Source organism: Pleurodeles waltl, chromosome 3_1 (assembly GCF_031143425.1).
Source record: "Pleurodeles waltl isolate 20211129_DDA chromosome 3_1, aPleWal1.hap1.20221129, whole genome shotgun sequence".
Lineage (NCBI taxonomy): Eukaryota > Metazoa > Chordata > Amphibia > Caudata > Salamandridae > Pleurodeles > Pleurodeles waltl.
This window is the reverse complement of record NC_090440.1, coordinates 453227084-453244724: the sequence shown is the minus strand read 5'-3', so window position 1 is coordinate 453244724 and position 17641 is coordinate 453227084.

The following is a 17641-nucleotide window of genomic DNA, read 5'->3' as shown; positions in this document are numbered from 1 at the left end:
AATTGTTTGTGATAGGATGAAATAATTGTCCTAGGAAAACTCAGACATTTCAGACATCAAAAAAAGGTTAAGATGTTCATGAGTTTCTTGAAAGAGTAGTAATAGCATTTGTTGTGGAGTGGAAGGATCATATAGGTATTAAGTGTATGTGTATTACAGATGTGTTGGTAGAGCTTGTCAATCTTGTCCTTGAAGAACACTGGTGTATGTGCACTTCTCACTGGATAGTATGGGGTTTTAGATGCCATTTAGAAGACTACTTGTTGCACTAGGTTGAATTGGCTTCCATCATAAACTACTTCCTTCTGCAATGTCTCTATTTTCCTTGCAGCTGATTTTGTGTTTGCCATCCAGGAGTATGTACCTGTAGGATAAAATAGAGGGTTGGAGTGTGGGTACCTGCTGTGGTATTGATGACATGGTGGAATTTGAGACCCAGTGAAGATGTTAAGCCAGTAAGGTTTGCCTTCATCTTAGCTAGGCTGCAACTCCATTTTGGGTACTGGAGGTCACCATCTCCTAGCAATAGAATTTGTCATCTTTCCAGATTTCTTCAGAATTATTGTCATATCAGTTTTTTGACGCAGATGTCGTCTGACCCTATCTTTCTTAGAAATGTGATAGTGTCAAGTTATTTGACTAATGACATAGATGAAACACCTTATGTCACATTTGTCTAGGTCAAATGTCTACTTTTTACAGTGTCAAGGCTAGCAAGGATGATATATAGGCACATATTCAAAGTAATATAGTGTGAATTGATGTCCCTTTACCTTATTGGTTAATATGGAAACATTTGGGATGCACACCTTTATACATTTGCTCTATGTCAGACATTTCTAAACTTATGTCAGAAATTCTAATGTCTGATAAGAATCAGTATATAAGGACTACCACTCTAACACCCGAGATTCTGACAGAGACAGTCTTACCTACTGCCAGCGCACTTTGCACTTCACAGATACTACATCTCACCCAAAGCCAATAAAGCTTAGTCCCTGAGGAAGACAAGATCCCCTACTGCAGTGTGTATTTGCCCTTTGTGGGGAACACTGTCAACAAGGTATGCAGTGCATCTCTTCTCCCTATGAAGCTCTCTTAGTATAGTGCATAGAAGCAGATGATAGTGCCTAGATGACATCTTAACCATGTTAGAAATGTTCATTTTATTCTAATTATTTATTACGTTTTCTTGCTGTTTTTATCAAATTCTGTGCGGTCGTTTTAGATGCACTGTGGACCACATTAATCCTATAGTAATAAATACTTTTTTACTTAAAAATGTTCATTCTTCTTAGAACAGTGTGCGATTCTGTGCACAACAAAATAAGATTTGTTACTGTTACCATGCCCCTGATTCCTTTATGGGATTGGTACTAACCCAAAAGCAATTCTTCTATTTCAATTACACATTGAATAATGTTTTGCAAGGCTACAGTAACCTGTCTTTCACATTCATCGTTGGTGCATTGAGCCAAGTTCATCTGTGTCGCCCGTGAGTGGGAAAGCATACTTTGTAGAGATATGCCAAAGTAAGTGCTTACTCAACAATTGGTGCCCAGCATGGGGATCACATCTAACAGTTCAGCCTTGAGTAGTTTTTTTCACTTTTCACATGTGTGAATAATTACTGTGTCATTAGTAATCATGGTTACCTCCTACTGGTAAGGGGTGTTTGTCAACTTTAACTCCTAAAACAGTTGTTCCCATTTATAAGTACAAAGATATGGAAATCCCTTTAACTTATGAGAAACACTTGATTTGGTTTGGTGACATTTGCTACATACATTAAAAAATGTCAGTTTGGGGCCCTTGTGAAATGAAGGGGTGATATGGCCAATCTTGGGTGGCTAAGCTCTCATTCTTCGCACTGACAATTTAATACAGGGTGAGGTATCAGTGGTGTTAAATTACAAACTTGCATTATACAGAAGACTTGTACAGTTTATACAAAGCACATTGCGTTCCAGACCTGCTGTCACCACAGAGCCTGTACCTCCTGCACAATTACAAACTGTTACTCCACAGATAAGCATCTGTGAAGTATGATGACATGTGTTTCTGGATTGTTTATAAGACCAAATCAGCTAGAAGCAGGGTATCCCTACACTACCCCAGGACGAACATTGAATACTGACTAACTGCCTCCCTCTTGGAATGGTTTCACCAGTAGAGGAGTACAATAGCTGGAGAAGTATCTTTACACCAGTGTGCAATTTCCACCTAGACAACTCCAACGACACCAACACCACCAACCTCCTGGACTGAATAAATGTCATCGGCGTCCGTCAAATATTTACCAGTCACATGCACATCATAGAACATACAGGAGACTCCATCTTCACAGCTAGCAACAGAGTCAAATACAGTCACACCACCAAACTCATCTGGCCTGACCACTCCATTGTACATTTCACCAACATGACAGCTCTAGAGGCACCACCAGATCAGCATTAGAGGCAGCACCCTGAAATGGATCACATCTTTCATCTCCAGCAGAACACAGAGAGTCCTTCTCCCTCCTTTCATCTCAAAACCCAAGGACATCATTTGCAGTGTCCCCCACGGATCATCCCTCAGCCCCACCCTCTTCATTACTTACATGACCACATTGGCCAACATCATTAGAAACCACATACTACACATCATCAAAGACCATTCCACCTCAAAGGACAAATTCCACATCTGCATTGATGAAGGACAACTGCCTCAAACTCAACACCAACAAATTAGAAGTCTTCCTATTTGGAAACACCACCTCACCTTGGGATGACTCCTGGTGGCCCGTTGACCTAGGACCCTACCCCACCCCCAAAAACAGTGCCTGAAATCTAGGAATCATCATTGACAATAAACTCAATATGAGGAACCAGATCAATGAATTCTCCTCTACCTGATTCCTCACCCCCCACATTCTCAGTAAGATCCTCAGGTGGCTCATTATCACCACCATCAGAAAAGGCTCAACCTCCTAGAATATGGCATCACTCTCTACACCGGACTCACAACATGCCCCACAAAAAGACTTTAAATCATTCTGAACACAGCAACCAGTCTCATTCTGGACCTCACAAGACAGACCCGCCTAAGGAACCTCCACTGTCTCCTGTGCACAATCAATGCCAATTCCAGCTGCTGATGTAAGCCTGTAAAACCCTGCACAACAAGAACCTGCATCAATCAGGGAATTTGTAAAGCGCACTACTCACCCCTGAGAGACTCAAGGCACTGAAGGGGGGGCTGCTACTGCTCGAACAGCCAAGTCTTGAGATGTCTCCTGAAGGTAAGGTGGTCCTTGGTCTGACGCAGGTGGGTGGGAAGAGTGTTCCACATCGTGGCGGAGAGGTGCGAGAATGATTTGCCGCCGGTGGTTGTTCTGAGGATGCATGGGACGGTGGCGAGGGCAAGGTCGGTGGAGCGAAGCTGTCAGGTCGGGAGTAGAAGGATATCATTTGTTGAGGTATTCTGGTCAGGTGTTGTGCAGTGCCTTGTGAGCGTAGGTGAGGAGTTTGTAGGTGATTCTCTTGTTGACGGGGAGCCAATGTAGGTCTCTCAGATAGGCTGTGATGTGGCAGTGGCAGGGGATGTCCAGGATAAGGCGTGCGGAGGTGTTCTGGATGCATTGCAGTCTTTTCTGGAGTTTGGCCGTGGTTCCCACATAGAGGGCATTGCCGTAGACCAGTTTGCTGCTTACGAGGGCTTGGGTGACTGTTCTTCTTGTTTCAGAGGGGATTGATTTGTAGGTCTTCTGAAGCATGTGGAGTTTGTTGAAGCATGAGGAGGAGATGGTGTTGACTTGCTGGGTCATAGATAGTGAAGAATCCAGGATGAATCCCAGGTTGCGTGCATGGTTGGTGGTTGTCAGTGTGGTTCCCAGTAAGCAGGCCACCAGGAGCCGTCCCATGCGGAGGGGGTGGAGCCGAAGATGAGGACCTCTGTCTAGTTGGAATTCAGTTTAAGGCAGCTGTCCTTCGTCCTTTCGGGATGGCCTTCATTCCTTCGTGGGGATGTTGTCCTTGGTAAGGGAGAGGATCAGCTGGGTGTCATCGGTGTATGAGATGATGTTGAGGTTGTGCGATCGGGCGATGTTAGCGAGCAGAGCCATGTAGACGTTGAAGAGGGTCGAGCTGAGGGATGAACCCTCGGGTGTGCCGCAGATGATTTTGGTGGCTTCAGAGTGGAATGGAGGGAGGCAGACTCTCTGAGTTCTGCGAGTGAGAAAGAAGGTGATCCAGGGCTCTGTCACGGATTCCTGCGTCGCTGAGGCATTTGCATATGGTGTGGTGGCAGACGGTGTCGAACGCGGCTGAGAGGTCCCGGAGGATGCGGTTCGTGGTTTCAGCGTTGTCCAGTATGGTTCTGATGTCATCGGTGGTGGCAATGAGGGCAGTTTCCGTGTTGTGGTTGCTGCAGAACCCAGATTGGGATGGGTCTAGAGAACTGTTCTACTCGAGGAAATGCCTCAACTGCTGCCTGAACTTCCATTGCCCCACCAGACACAACGCTCTGCCTCTCTCTCCCTCGCACATCCTGTTGATTTGAATTGCTTATGCATGGTATGCCGTCATTCACAGTCCTCCCTGATGTACAGATTGTGCATGATGCTGCACCAGCTCTGGACTGAGGAATCAGGTCAATGGGAAACTTCTTCACAGCCTCCTCTATCATCCTAAACAATATAAAGGGAGAGGCTTCAGTTCTGCCTATACATCAGAGTCTGGAAGCAGTTCCAGTTTAAGAATGTGAACGGGAAGTACCAAAAATAGTTTGCACCTCTATCAGTACCTTGAGTACTCAAACTGTTAATCTACATTTAAAGGACTTGGGTAGGAGCACTCCTAGATAGCAAATATACAGATTTAGGGTTTACAACCTAAACATGGAAAATGAAGGTTGCATACCACATATCATAGAAGCAGTCTTTCAAACACAATTATCTGATGATTATAATATCATCTTAGCAGTGGGAGACTGGACTCCAGTCTTTATTAGGGAAGCACCATGGGTGAAAAAGTCATAAGGGTAGCTTTCTCTTGTATAGTCCCTGAGGACATCAGTGAAATATATGACAGTGAATGGGCTATAATACAAGTACCACCCCTATGTAAAAATCAGGTGGGGTTGGATGAACCCTCCAGTTCCATGTCATTCCCTTTTGCAGTGAACCACAAGCCCAGTACATTTTAAACCCAGAAGTAAAATGTGGTATAAAAGCAATATTAGATCATTTGCAGTACCAGGGCATAATAAAGCCTTGCTTGTCACTAATAAATATGTCCCTTTTACTTGTCTCCAAACCCGACGGCTCCTGCAGAATAATCTTAGACTATAGGAATTTGAAATCGTATATGTGACCCTATGCAGTATGAAACACACATAGTACAGGTATAAAGACCAACCTACTGCTGAAACAAAGACAAAATTACCTTGGATATTTCCAATGGTTTCCTACGTCAAAACATAGCACTAAAAAATAAGTTCAACCGCTTTCAGTTTCAACAGATTACAATTTTAATTCCAACAAATGCTTCATCATCGGGTCATTGTGGACATCCAGTGTGTTGGTTTGGGCTCTACTCCTCAGAGAAGGAGCACTCCCAAGTTTGAGGCCTAATGGGATCTGTGTATAATATAATTAAAATTAATTCTAATCCTATCTCCTGGTTCACCACTGAACTCCAAGTCTCCAAGCGTGAATGCCGCAAAGCTGAAAAAGCATGGCGCCAAGAGCCCTCCATGAACAACTTTTCCACCCTCAAAACTACCATACGCAAACACCACCAACTCATCTGGACCACCAAACTGACTTACTACAAAGAACGCATAGATAGTAACTCACATAACAGCAAGGAACTCTTCAACATTATCAAAGAGCTCACCAAACCCAAATCCTGTGCCATCAACTCCCCTCACACACAACACCTCTGCAACTCCCTCTCCAACTACTTCCAACTCAAAATCAGAAATACACAACAGTTTCACACCACACGCACCCACCATCACCACCACTGACACCACCGACATGACCAACAACACAACACCCCCCCACCCCAACCAACTTCACACCTGGACCCCCACCAACGACGAAGGAACCGAAAAAACCATGAACTCCATCCACTCAGGCTCCCCCACAGACCTCTGCCCCCACCACATCTTTAACAAGGCCAGCCCAATCATCGCTCCCAAGCTCCTTCAACGCCGCTACCGTCCCAGACACCTGGAAGCACGCCAAAGTCACTGCACTCCTCAAAAAACCCAAAGCAGACCCGGAAGACCTCACCAACTACCGCCCAATCTCTCTTCTCCCCTTCCCCGCCAAGGTCACTGAGAAGATAGTGAATGCCCAACTGTCTCACTTCCTAGAGGAAAAAAAACACACTCTACGCCTCCCAGTCTGGATTTGGCAAGAACCACAGCACTGAGACCACCCTCTTCGCCTGCACTGACTACATCAGGACCAGAGTCGACAAGGGCAACACCGTCGCACTCTTCCTCCTGGACCTTTCCGCAGCCTTCGGCACTGTTTTGCCACCAAACCCTCCACGCACGCCTTTTCAACGCAGGAATCTGGCACAATTCCCTAGACTGGCTCACCTCCTTCCTCGTCGAAAGAGCCCAGAATGTCCCCCTCCCTCCCTTCCAGTCCCCAGCAACCAAGATCATCTGCGGGGTCCCCCAAGGGTCATCCCTCAGCCCTACCCTGTTCAACATTTACATGGCCCGCTCGCCAACATCCTCCGCCCCCACAGAATTACCATCATCTCGTACGCAGACGACACCCAGCTCGTCATCTCCCTCACCAAGAACCCTTCCGCCGCCAAGACAAACCACCACGCCGGACTACTCGACACCGCCAAATGGATGACTGCAAGCCACCTCAAACTCAACTCCAACAAAACAGAAATCATCATCTTCGGCCCCAATAAGACAGTATGGGATGACTCCTGGTGGCCCATCGCCCTTGGACCACCCGCAACACCCTCCACCCACGCACGCAACCTCTGCGTCATCTTAGACTCATCTCTCTCCATGGCCCAGCAAATCAACACCATATCATCCTCCTGTTTCACACCCTTCGCATGCTACGGAAGACCTTCAAATGGATTCCCATAGAAACCAGAAAAACCGTCACCCATGCACTTATCAGCAGCAGATTAGACTACGTAAACTCCCTCTATGCTGGTACCACAGCCAGGCTTCAGCAGAAACTCCAGCGTATCCAGAACGCAGCCGCTCATCCTTAACCTCCCACACCACAAACACATCTCCACTCACTTCAGAACACTTCACTGGCTGCCCATCAGAAAAAGGATTGTCTTCAAAATCCTCATCCACGCCCACAAATCTCTCCACAAACCTGGAACAGCCTACCTCAACGAACTAGTGAACTTCCACGCACCCACTCGACTCCTCCGCTCTGCTCAACTCGCCCTCGCCACAGTCCCACGCATCCAACGCACCACCTCTGGAGGCAGATCCTTCTCCTACCTCGCCCCCAAGACCTGAAACTCCCTCCCCAACAACCTACGCAATACCCAGGACCTCCGGAATTTCAGAAAGCCCCTAAAGACATGGCTTTTTGAGCAGTAAAACGGCATCCCCCTATACATTCTGTTTACATTGCATAAAAATAGGATACCATCTCCATGTCCAGGCTTCTTCTACCTTTTTCCCCTTGCCAAGGCCTCCAGAGGCCCAGGGCATCCTCCCTCGCCTTTGTGCAGTTCTCCCTCACCTTTTCCCACCTTTTCCTGCACCCTCCTGTGCCTACCACCTCCTGCCTCCCAAGCGCAGCTCCTCCTCCCTCAGACCTATTCAATGACAGCTGCAATGCTGCCCTACTTGAGCAGGCCCTTTCCAGCTCCCCTGCGGCCAGTTTAAGCCAGGCTCCCGGTTCCAGTGCATCCTCACTTAACTCAGTGCCTCTTTTCCCACCTTTTCCTGCTCCCTCCCACGCTGACCACCTCCCAAGTGCCCCTCCCTCTTAGACCTATTTAATAACAGCCATAGCAGGACCCTAGTTGAGCAGGTCTGTGCCAGCTCCCCTGCTGCCAGTTCAAGCTAGTCTCCCAGTGCCCGGGCTTCTTCCACCTTTTGCCCTTGCAAAGCCTTCTGAGGCCCAGGGCATCATTCCTCACCTCTGCACCATTTTCCACTGCCTTTTCCTGATCCCTCCCGAGCTGACCACCTCCCGCCTTCCAAGCGCCCCTCCATCAGACCTATTTAATGAGGGCTGCAGCGAGGCTGTGCAGCAGGCGTGTGCAGTGGGTGTGCCTCTGGTATCCCAAAGGCACACCAAAGGCAAGCCTGTTTGGCTTGTTTGTGCCTGGACTATACCCAGAGCCAGGAACCCTGGCCATCCGCACTCCTGCTGATACGCCACAGCAGATCTCCTCACCTTGAACCTCGGACAAACAACAACTGCTACCTGGTATCACCCCACTCCACAGCGGGACCATTCACTTGCACCCACTGCCAGTTTACCTCCACACCAGAATCGACCATCACTGCAGCAACCAACAGCACGCCACCCCCATTGGCCAAGACCTACTAACAACAACTCAGCTGTCTACTGATCAATGCAAGATCACTCTGCAAACACTCCACTGAAATCTGGGACCCCTCTTCTCCCTGGCATCTGACGTGACCTTTATCACAGAGACCTGGCTTACCCCCACTTCCGCACTGGACATTGCCACTTCCACAGCCATCAGCTACAAGATATGACACTGCAACTGCACCAACAGACTTGGAGGCGGTGTCGCTACCATTCACAGGGAATCCATTGTCTGCTCCACCACAAATGACAAGACCAATCCCTTGTTCTGTGTGGAATGTTTGTTCTTATTCAGTTCTAGGTTAAGTATTAACCTTGATGAGTTTTACCACAACATACCCAATTTCCAATTTAGAATTTTGGCAAATGAGTCCATTTGGAACCAACGTACCGATTATTAGAAATGGGGACTCTGGTTGGCAGGCAGTTTGCACTCTGTCCAAGCAGGGACCCTCACTCTAGTCAGGGTAATGGAGAATCACAGCTAGTTAACCCCTGCTTACCCCCTTGGTAGCTTTGCACGAGCAGACAGGCTTAACTTCAGAAGCAATGTGTAAAGTATTTGTACCAACACTGTAGGAGACTGGCCTGGCTTATAGTGGGTACCTGATGGTCTTTATACCTTGTGCCAGGTCCAGTTATCCCTTATTAATAGATTAGTAGTGTTCTAGCAGCTTAGGCTGATAGAGGTAGCTATAGCAGAGCAGCTTAGGCTGAAGTAGGAGACATGCAAAGCTCCTACTATACCACTTATATCATATAGTACTATATCATAAGAAACACAATACTCAGAGTTACTAAAAATAAAGGTACGTTATTTCAGTGACAATATGGCAAAAGTATCTCAGAGGATATACTCCCTTAGGAGGTAAGTAAAATACACAAAATATACACACAGACCAAAATCAGGTAAGTAAACAGTTAGAAAAGTAGTGCAAACACTGTAGAACACAATAGAATGCAATAGGAGACAATAGGCCTAGGGGCAACACAAAGCATATACTTCAAAAGTGGAATGTGAACCATGAATGGACCCCAGGCCTAGTGTAGCATGTAGAGGGTCGCTGGGAGTGTAAGAAAACACTAAAGGTGTCCAAGATACCCCACCCCAAGACCCTGAAAAGTAGGAGTAAAGTTACCCTACTACTCCAGAAAGACAGAAAAGTCGGGATAGGGGATTCTGCAAAGACAACAACTGACTGCAAAGCACTGAAGATGGATTCCTGGACCTGAGGGCCTGCAAAGGAAGGTGACCAAGTTCAAGAGTCACACAAGTGTCCAGGGGGGGCAGGAGCCCACTAAACCCCGGATGAAGGTGCAAAAGGGCTGCCTCTGGGTGGAAGAAGCCAAAGATTCTGCAACAACAGAAGGTTCCAGGTACTTCTCCTTTGGTCAGAAGATGTCCCACGGCATACTGGAGGATGCAGAGTTGTTTCCATGCAGAAACACTGCAAATAAGCCTTGCTAGCTGCAAGAGTCGATGTTGAAGATAATGGGTGCTGCCCAGGCCCAGGAAGAACCAGGAGGTCACTTGGAGGAGGAGACAGACGGTGCACTCAGCAACAGAGAAAGCCCACACAGAAGCAGGCAGCACCCACAGAAGCACTTGAACACGCATTCAAGAAATCTGAGCACGGCAGTCGTCTCAACACAACAAAAGAGGGTCCCACAAAGCCGGTGGTCAACTCAGCGAGTTGAGCAATGCAGGATGGAGTGCTGGGGACCTGGGCTGTGCTGTGCACAAAGGAATCCTTGCACAGGATTACTGTCTGGCGTGGGGAGGCAAGGACTTACCTCGACCAAATTTGAACAGAAGGACCACTGGACTGTTGGGGTCACTTGGATCTAGCTCCTGTGTTCCAGGGACCACGCTTGTCAAGATGAGAGGGGACCCAGAGGACCGGTGATGCAGAAGTTTGGTGCCTGTGTTAGCAGGGGGGAAGATTCCGTCGACCCACAGGAGATTTCTTCTTACCTTCCAGCACAGGGTGAAGGCAGACAGCCCTCAGAGCATGCACCACCAGGAAACAGTCGAGAAAGCCAGCAGGATCAGGTGCTACAATGTTGCTGGTAGTCGTATTGCTACTTTGTTGCGGTTTTGCAGGTGTCATGGAGCAGTCAGCAGTCGATCCTTGGCAGAAGTCGAAGAGGGCGTTGCAGAGGAACTCTGGTGAGCTCTTGCATTCGTTATCTGAAGAGAAACCCACAGGAGAGACCCTAAAAAGCCCTCAGAGGAGGATTAGCTACCTAACCAGGTAAGAGCCTATCAGGAGGGGTGGTTGACGTCACCTGCTGGCACTGGCCACTCAGAGGTCTCCATTGTGCCCTCACACCTCTGGATTCAAGATGGCAGAGGCCCCAGGGGTGGTGATGGACAGGGAGGTGGTCAGTCCCCTTTCCTTCGTCCAGTTTCGGGCCAGAGCAGGGGCTGGGGGATCCCTGAACTGGTGTGGACTGGCTTATGCAAGGAGGGCACCATCTGTGCCCTTCAAAGCATTTCCAGAGGCTGGGGGAGGCTACTCCTCCCCAGCCCTTAACACCTATTTCCAAAGGGACAGGGTGTAACACCCTATCTCAGAGGAAATCCTTTGTTCAGCCTTCCTGGGACTGGACTGCTCAGACCCCAGAAGGGCAGAAACCTGTCTGAGGGTTGGCAGCAGCAGTAACTGCAGAGAAAACCCCAGAGAGCTAGCTTGGCAGTACCCGGGGTCCATGCTGGAGCCCCGGGGATGCATGGGATTGGCCTCCCAATACCAGATTTGGCTTGAGGGGACAATTCCATGATCTCAGACATGTTACATGGCCATGTTCGGAGTTATCATTGTGAAGCTACACATAGGTATTGACCTATATGTAATTCACGTGTGTAATAGTGTCCTGAACAATGTGGGGGCACCTTGGCTAGTGGATGGCTGCTATTGTGGTGAGTGCAGTAAGAGGAGCAGCAACAGTGACTGAAGGTGCAGAGCATGAGGGTGTGGATGTAGAGGGGACAGACAGGCAGGCAGAAGAGGTGGGCACACTGGGGGAAGTAGATGTTGTTGTGTGTGCATGTCTCTGTTGGCTGTGTGAATGCTTGTGGTGGGAGGTGTGGTGCTTGTGTTTAGAAGTGTGCTTCTTTTGTGTTGATGTGCTTGACTGCGTGTCTGAATGTGTGCTTTGGACGGGTGAAGAGAGTGGGGTGCTGGAAGGGGTAAAGGAGGTTGGAGGGGGGATGGAATGGCCAGGGAAACTGGCTGCCGTCCAAGAGGAGTACAGAGCCTGAAAAGATCTTTGTAGTGCAGACATGGCACCGTGAATGCCATCCAGATAGGTATTTGTCTGCTGCACCTCTGATGCTAGCTTCTGAATGGCATTGACAATGGTTGTCTGCCCTACAGAGATGGTTCTCAGGAGGTCAATAGCCTCCTCTGTGAGGGCAGCAGGGCTAACTGGGGCAGGGGAGGAGGTGCCTGGGGTGAAGGAGACGCCCACCTTTCTGGGTGAGCGGGCCTGAGCAACTCGGTGGGTAGCAGAAAGGAGGGCAGAAGATGTCACTGAAGTGTGTGGCCACTAGGGTCCACCACTGCCGGGGAGCCCCCATCGGAGGAGGTCTCGGAGTCACTACCTCCAGTGGTAGTTGCCTCCCCTGTGGAACTCCCCTCGCCCTCCCACCCACTGGTCCCCTGGGTGTCAGATGTCTCTGCCTCCGAAGATCCATGGGCTGCAGCTTCCTCACTTGCCGGTGCCTCAGCTCCCTCGTCAGATGTTGCTGCTGTACCAAACCAACACAAGAGAACAGGGATGGGGAGACAAAACAGTGGAGACACTTGTAAATAGCTGAATGGAGGTGAATAATGGCCAGACATAGACCCACCCAGAAGACACACCCAACAGGCAACACCGTTCACTCTGCCCATGGCCATGCCCCTGACTACTGACCAGAATACTGCTTTACACCCATCCCCTGGACTACCTAAGGAGGCGACGTGGTGGAGACCTGACAAAGACACCCCTACACCCTTTGGGGACTGTAACCGGGCGCCTCCAGACGCCAGTTCCGGGTCGGAGCGAACGGCCGCCGGAGGATACCCCGGGGGCACCCGAGGGATTCCTGACGTGATGACGTCCAACGTCATCCGTCAGATAGAAGGAGGAGGGACGACCGACGGAGGGAGAGAGTCGCGCAACCCAGAGAGAGACGCCGACGTCAGGGAGAGCCAGAGAGACGAACGCCGCGGACCACCAAGAGAGAAGGAAAACCCCGCCGTAGAGAAGGAACAGCGGACAGAGAGCGGAAACCCTTGGGCGCCTCCCGCCCCTGTTGAGACGAAGTCGGGAGATCGCCTACAAGCCGGCCACGTCCCTGGAGGGGCGTGGCCAAGTCAGGTACGAGCGTACCGGGGCTGGGACTGGGGTTCTGGGTGGTTGGCTGGGTTTAAAGGGGCTAAGAGGAGAGGGCTGAGGTCGTGTAGGGAAGGGGATCCCATTTAATCAGCACCACAGTTAACTGAAGGGTAACCCCACAAGGACCGTACCCAGACCAGTGGATAGAACTGTAAGGGGGTCACAAACAGGGCACAACAAAAGGAAGACACAAGAGAAACATACCCCCCCCACATTCCTCCACCTCCACACAAACCCCCCCCTCTCACTCCTTACTATCCCCAATTAACCCTATAAAGATAAATTTCCCCACTTACCTGTTCCTTTCTCCTTCTTTGTTTTGGGAAATCCTGGGGCCATGAGAGCCGGGTGAACAAGACCTCTCCCTCCGGACCGGACCAGGCTGTCCAGGGAACATCAAGGAACCCTGAAAAGAAAAGGGATTTATATATTAGTTTGGACTTGGAATATAACACTTTGGCGGAAAAGCTAGTGCTACAATCTCAACGAAGAAATAAATAAACGTACTACACCCTTAAGTGCCGCGTCTGTCACCTTCTTCCAATATCCCCTCGACTCGGGATAAAGGACCCCGTCACAGGGACCATAATGTGCATGGACATCAGCCAGAGTCTATGCCTCAAAGCAGAATGAACCCTAACGCACACACATACATCCTTCCAGACTGAAGTTTGTGACATGAGTACTCACCCCCTTGTTACTGCTGTGCAGCCTTCACTGCCCATCCAGGTCTGAGTACGCCACCGCCAGAATACGTTGCATGAGGGGGGTCAGTGCCCGACAGGCACCCCTTCCACATTGGGAGGACTTCCCCAGCTGGGCTTCACTGATCTTACGCACCCAGCGCCGCAGGTCCTTTCATCTCTTTCTGCAGTGGGTGCTCCGCCAGTTGTAGACCCCCAGGGTCCGCACCTCCTTGGCGATGGCATGCCAAAGTGCCCTCCTCTGGTGTGCGCTGACCTAAAAGGCTGACACAGATATGGAACACAGAGGTCAGGCACTTGCAAGAGAGGTACAGCTGGCTAATTGGCTAATTGTCCTCTATGGGACGAACAGTAGTCTCAGACTTACAGGCCATACGCACGCAGCATGCCATGCTCCACAGCCCATGCAGGCTCAGAGGTGCACACATATGTCCATTCAATACCATCCTTTACACCCAAACAGTGGCCCCCAAACCCAGATTCACCTGTACCTCTGGCCATCCGTAAAGTATTGCGTACAGGGGCAGGACTCCGTTCACTAGCCTCTCCAGTTCCTCCTGGGTGAAGGCCGGGGCCCTTTCCCCTGCATCATGAGCCACATCCATTGGAAGAGGCAGGCCACAGCAGTACACAAAGTGGAGTACCTGTCCGCAAGAGATCAGGGAGTCAAGTGAATAATAGATGACGCAATCGCGTACGTACTGTGGTGGTGTGCACCGTCACCGCCGGCGGCTATCATGATACGCCAGGGTTCCCCATTGGCATCCATGTCAAACAATGATGGTGCGAACGGCGGTAAACACCGCCTTACGCTGTGACGTCAACCGCTAGTGGTATGAGGTCACTTCCACAACAAAAGGCCTGGAAAACAGTGGGGAGGCATTTTGGCAGTAATTACGCATCTATACATAAAAATTTGCACAATGCAGGCCCTACTAGCCACATGAAGCACCTATGCATGTGACCATTCTGTAATATACCACACATGAAAAACACTGTTCCCTCATCGAGGTGTAGATGTAGATCTGTCAAGAAGCAGTTAATGTTGAGTCACTACAATGAAATATGCAGTGCACAATTAATGACAATATGTGCCTATGTATGTGTCTTCATCACACCTTTTTGAGACCCCTCGTAAGTACCGACCCTTGTGGTGAGGAAGGGCATCATCGGTGTACAGACCACTTGTGGATATGAGGACCATGGTGGAGCCCCAGATCATAATCAATTACAGACTCACACGTGCAACAATTCAGGAACTTTGTGCTTTACTGGATCCTGCACTACCTCTGGGAAATTGTAATCAGCATGCCATCCCTACTGAAGTTCAGGTGCTCTCCGCACTCCATTTCCTGGCCACGGGCTCATTTCAAGTGACAGTGGGCATGGGTGCTGGATTTTCACAGGCAATGTTCAGCATGGCAGATTTCTAAATGCATTTGTACGACACCTGCAGTCCTATGTGAGGTTTCCCCAAAGTACTGACCTCGCTGCCATCAAGTCTGAATTCTATGCCTTTGCCAACATACCCCATGTGATACGTGCCATCGATGGCACCCACATACCGATCATCCCCCCAAGAGTCAGTGAACAGGTGTACAGAAACAGAAATAACTTTCACTCCATGAACATCCAATTGGTATGTACTGCAGACCAGTACATCTCACATGTGAATACCACGTTCCCAGGTTCAGTCCATGATTCCTTTGTGTTGAGGAACAGTAGTGTGCCACAGAGGATGACAACTCCAAGATGACAGAGGGTGGATCATAGATAAGTGTGTCTGTCACTAACTGACACATAGCAGACAGCCCGGCTGTCTGACTAAGGGGCTTAACAATGACTAATCTGTATTACACCTTTTTCTAGGTGATTCTGGCTATCCAAACTTGCGTTGGCTACTGACACCAGTGAGGAATCCCAGGACGGATGCAGAGAGGAATTACAATGAGTCCCATGGACGTACTAGGAGGGTGATAGAGTGCACAGTAGGTCTCCTGAAGGCTAGATTTCATTGTCTACATATCTCTGGGGGGTTCCCTGGCCTATGGGCCTGAAAAGGTGTGTAGAATAGTGGTGGCCTGCTGCATGCTGCACAACGTGGCAGTGAGACATTCTATCCCCCTCTTGGAGGTGGAGGGTGCTGTATGTCCTGACCAGCTACCTCAGAGAGGGGAGGAGAGTGATGGTGATGATGAAGAAGGGGAAGATGTCAATTCCAGGACCCAACTCTACTTCCAGTAACTGTGTGGGACTTTGGGCTGACTTTGGCTTGTGACACATACTGTCAGTGTGCTCAGTCATATGGGGGGGTTGATAATGATAGGTGAAACATGGTCCAGTTCTGCATGGTACAGATTGATATTTTCTGCATTTACTTAGGGCCCACATTTAGGCACACAGGACTCCCTTCATGCACAGATTTGACAATAAAGTAGTTATCAGCCAGTTGCATCCATACTTCACTTTGTTCACAATTTAACACAGGGGGAAGTGTTACAGGTGTGATATGTGTTTTATTGGTTGTAGGGAGTGAATAGTGCAATTTACAGTGATGGCAAGTCGTAAGGGGTGGGTGTCCTCAAAGCCAACATGGTGGCAGCCTGGTTGGTAGTATTGATGGGTCCATCTTTTCTTACATTAGTTCATATTGCCTCTTAGCAATGTGTGGTAGCTGATTGAGTGGGATGGTTGTTGTGCAGATTGTTGCTGAGTTACTTCTAGAAGGGGGCCTTGTTCTTTTCTGGGGTTCCAGTGCCATATCTTGGCCTGAGGGTCTGTTTGGGTGCCTGCTGTTGATCTTTAGGGGATGACATGGTAGGCCCTTTTTCTTCCTGTGAGGGAAGTTCCTGGGATGTTTCTGCTGATGGTGTAATCTCATGGTGGGTGTCCGGTGCTGTAGTGGGGGCCTCCTGTACTGTGTGGGTCTCAGACTGGGTTTGTACCAGCTGCAGCAGTGCTCCTGCTATGATGGCCATTGTGGCGTTCTGCTGTTTCCACTGTTCCATGGCCTGTTGGTGGTGTTCCTGCTGCATCCTCTGACTGTGCTCCAGGGTGGACACTATGGTGGTCATTCTGACCGCGGCGGGCGGCGGTCGCCGCCCGCCATGCGGTTACCGACGAATGGCCGCTCCGCGGTCAGGAGACCGCGGATGCCATTCTGGCTTTCCCGCTGGGCCGGCGGGCGACCGCCAAAAGGCCGCCTGCCGGCCCAGCGGGAAAGCCCCTGCAACGAGGAAGCCGGCTCCGAATGGAGCCGGCAGAGTTGCAGGGGTGCGACGGGTGCAGTGGCACCCGTCACGATTTTCACTGTCTGCAAAGCAGACAGTGAAAATCTGTATGGGGCCCTGTTAGGGGCCCCTGCACTGCCCATGCCAGTGGCATGGGCAGTGCTGGGGCCCCCTGGGGCCCCACGACACCCGTTCCCGCCATCCTGGTTCTGGCGGTGAAAACCTCCAGAAACAGGCTGGCGGGAAGGGGGTCGGAATCCCCATGGCGGCGCTGCAAGCAGCGCCGCCATGGAGAATTCCCTAGGCCAGGGGAAAACCGGCGGGAAACCGCCGGTTCCCCTTTTCTGACCGCGGCTTTACCGCCGCAGTCAGAATAGCCCTGGAAGCACCGCCAGCCTGTTGGCGGTGCTTCCGCTGCCCTTCGCCCTGGCGGTCAGAGACCGCCAGGGTTGGAATGAGGGCCTATCTGTTGCAACCTGTCATGGGTGTGCTTGTAGGCCCCCAATACCTCTGATATCACGTCCTGGGCTGCTGCATCCATCCTTTGGCCTCCCCCTGGCCCACTGACACCCTTGCACTTGCCAAAGCCCCCTGTGCCTGTGTCCCCTGCACAGGTCTGGCAGTACCACTTGTACTGGGGCCCTCGCCTTCTTGCATGTTGGGAGTGGGAGACTGTGGCCTCTGTACCTGTGTTCCACCAGTCTGTGGCCTGGATAGACTGGTGTGGGGACGCTTGCCCTGGGCTGCTGGTCTTGACTGGGTGG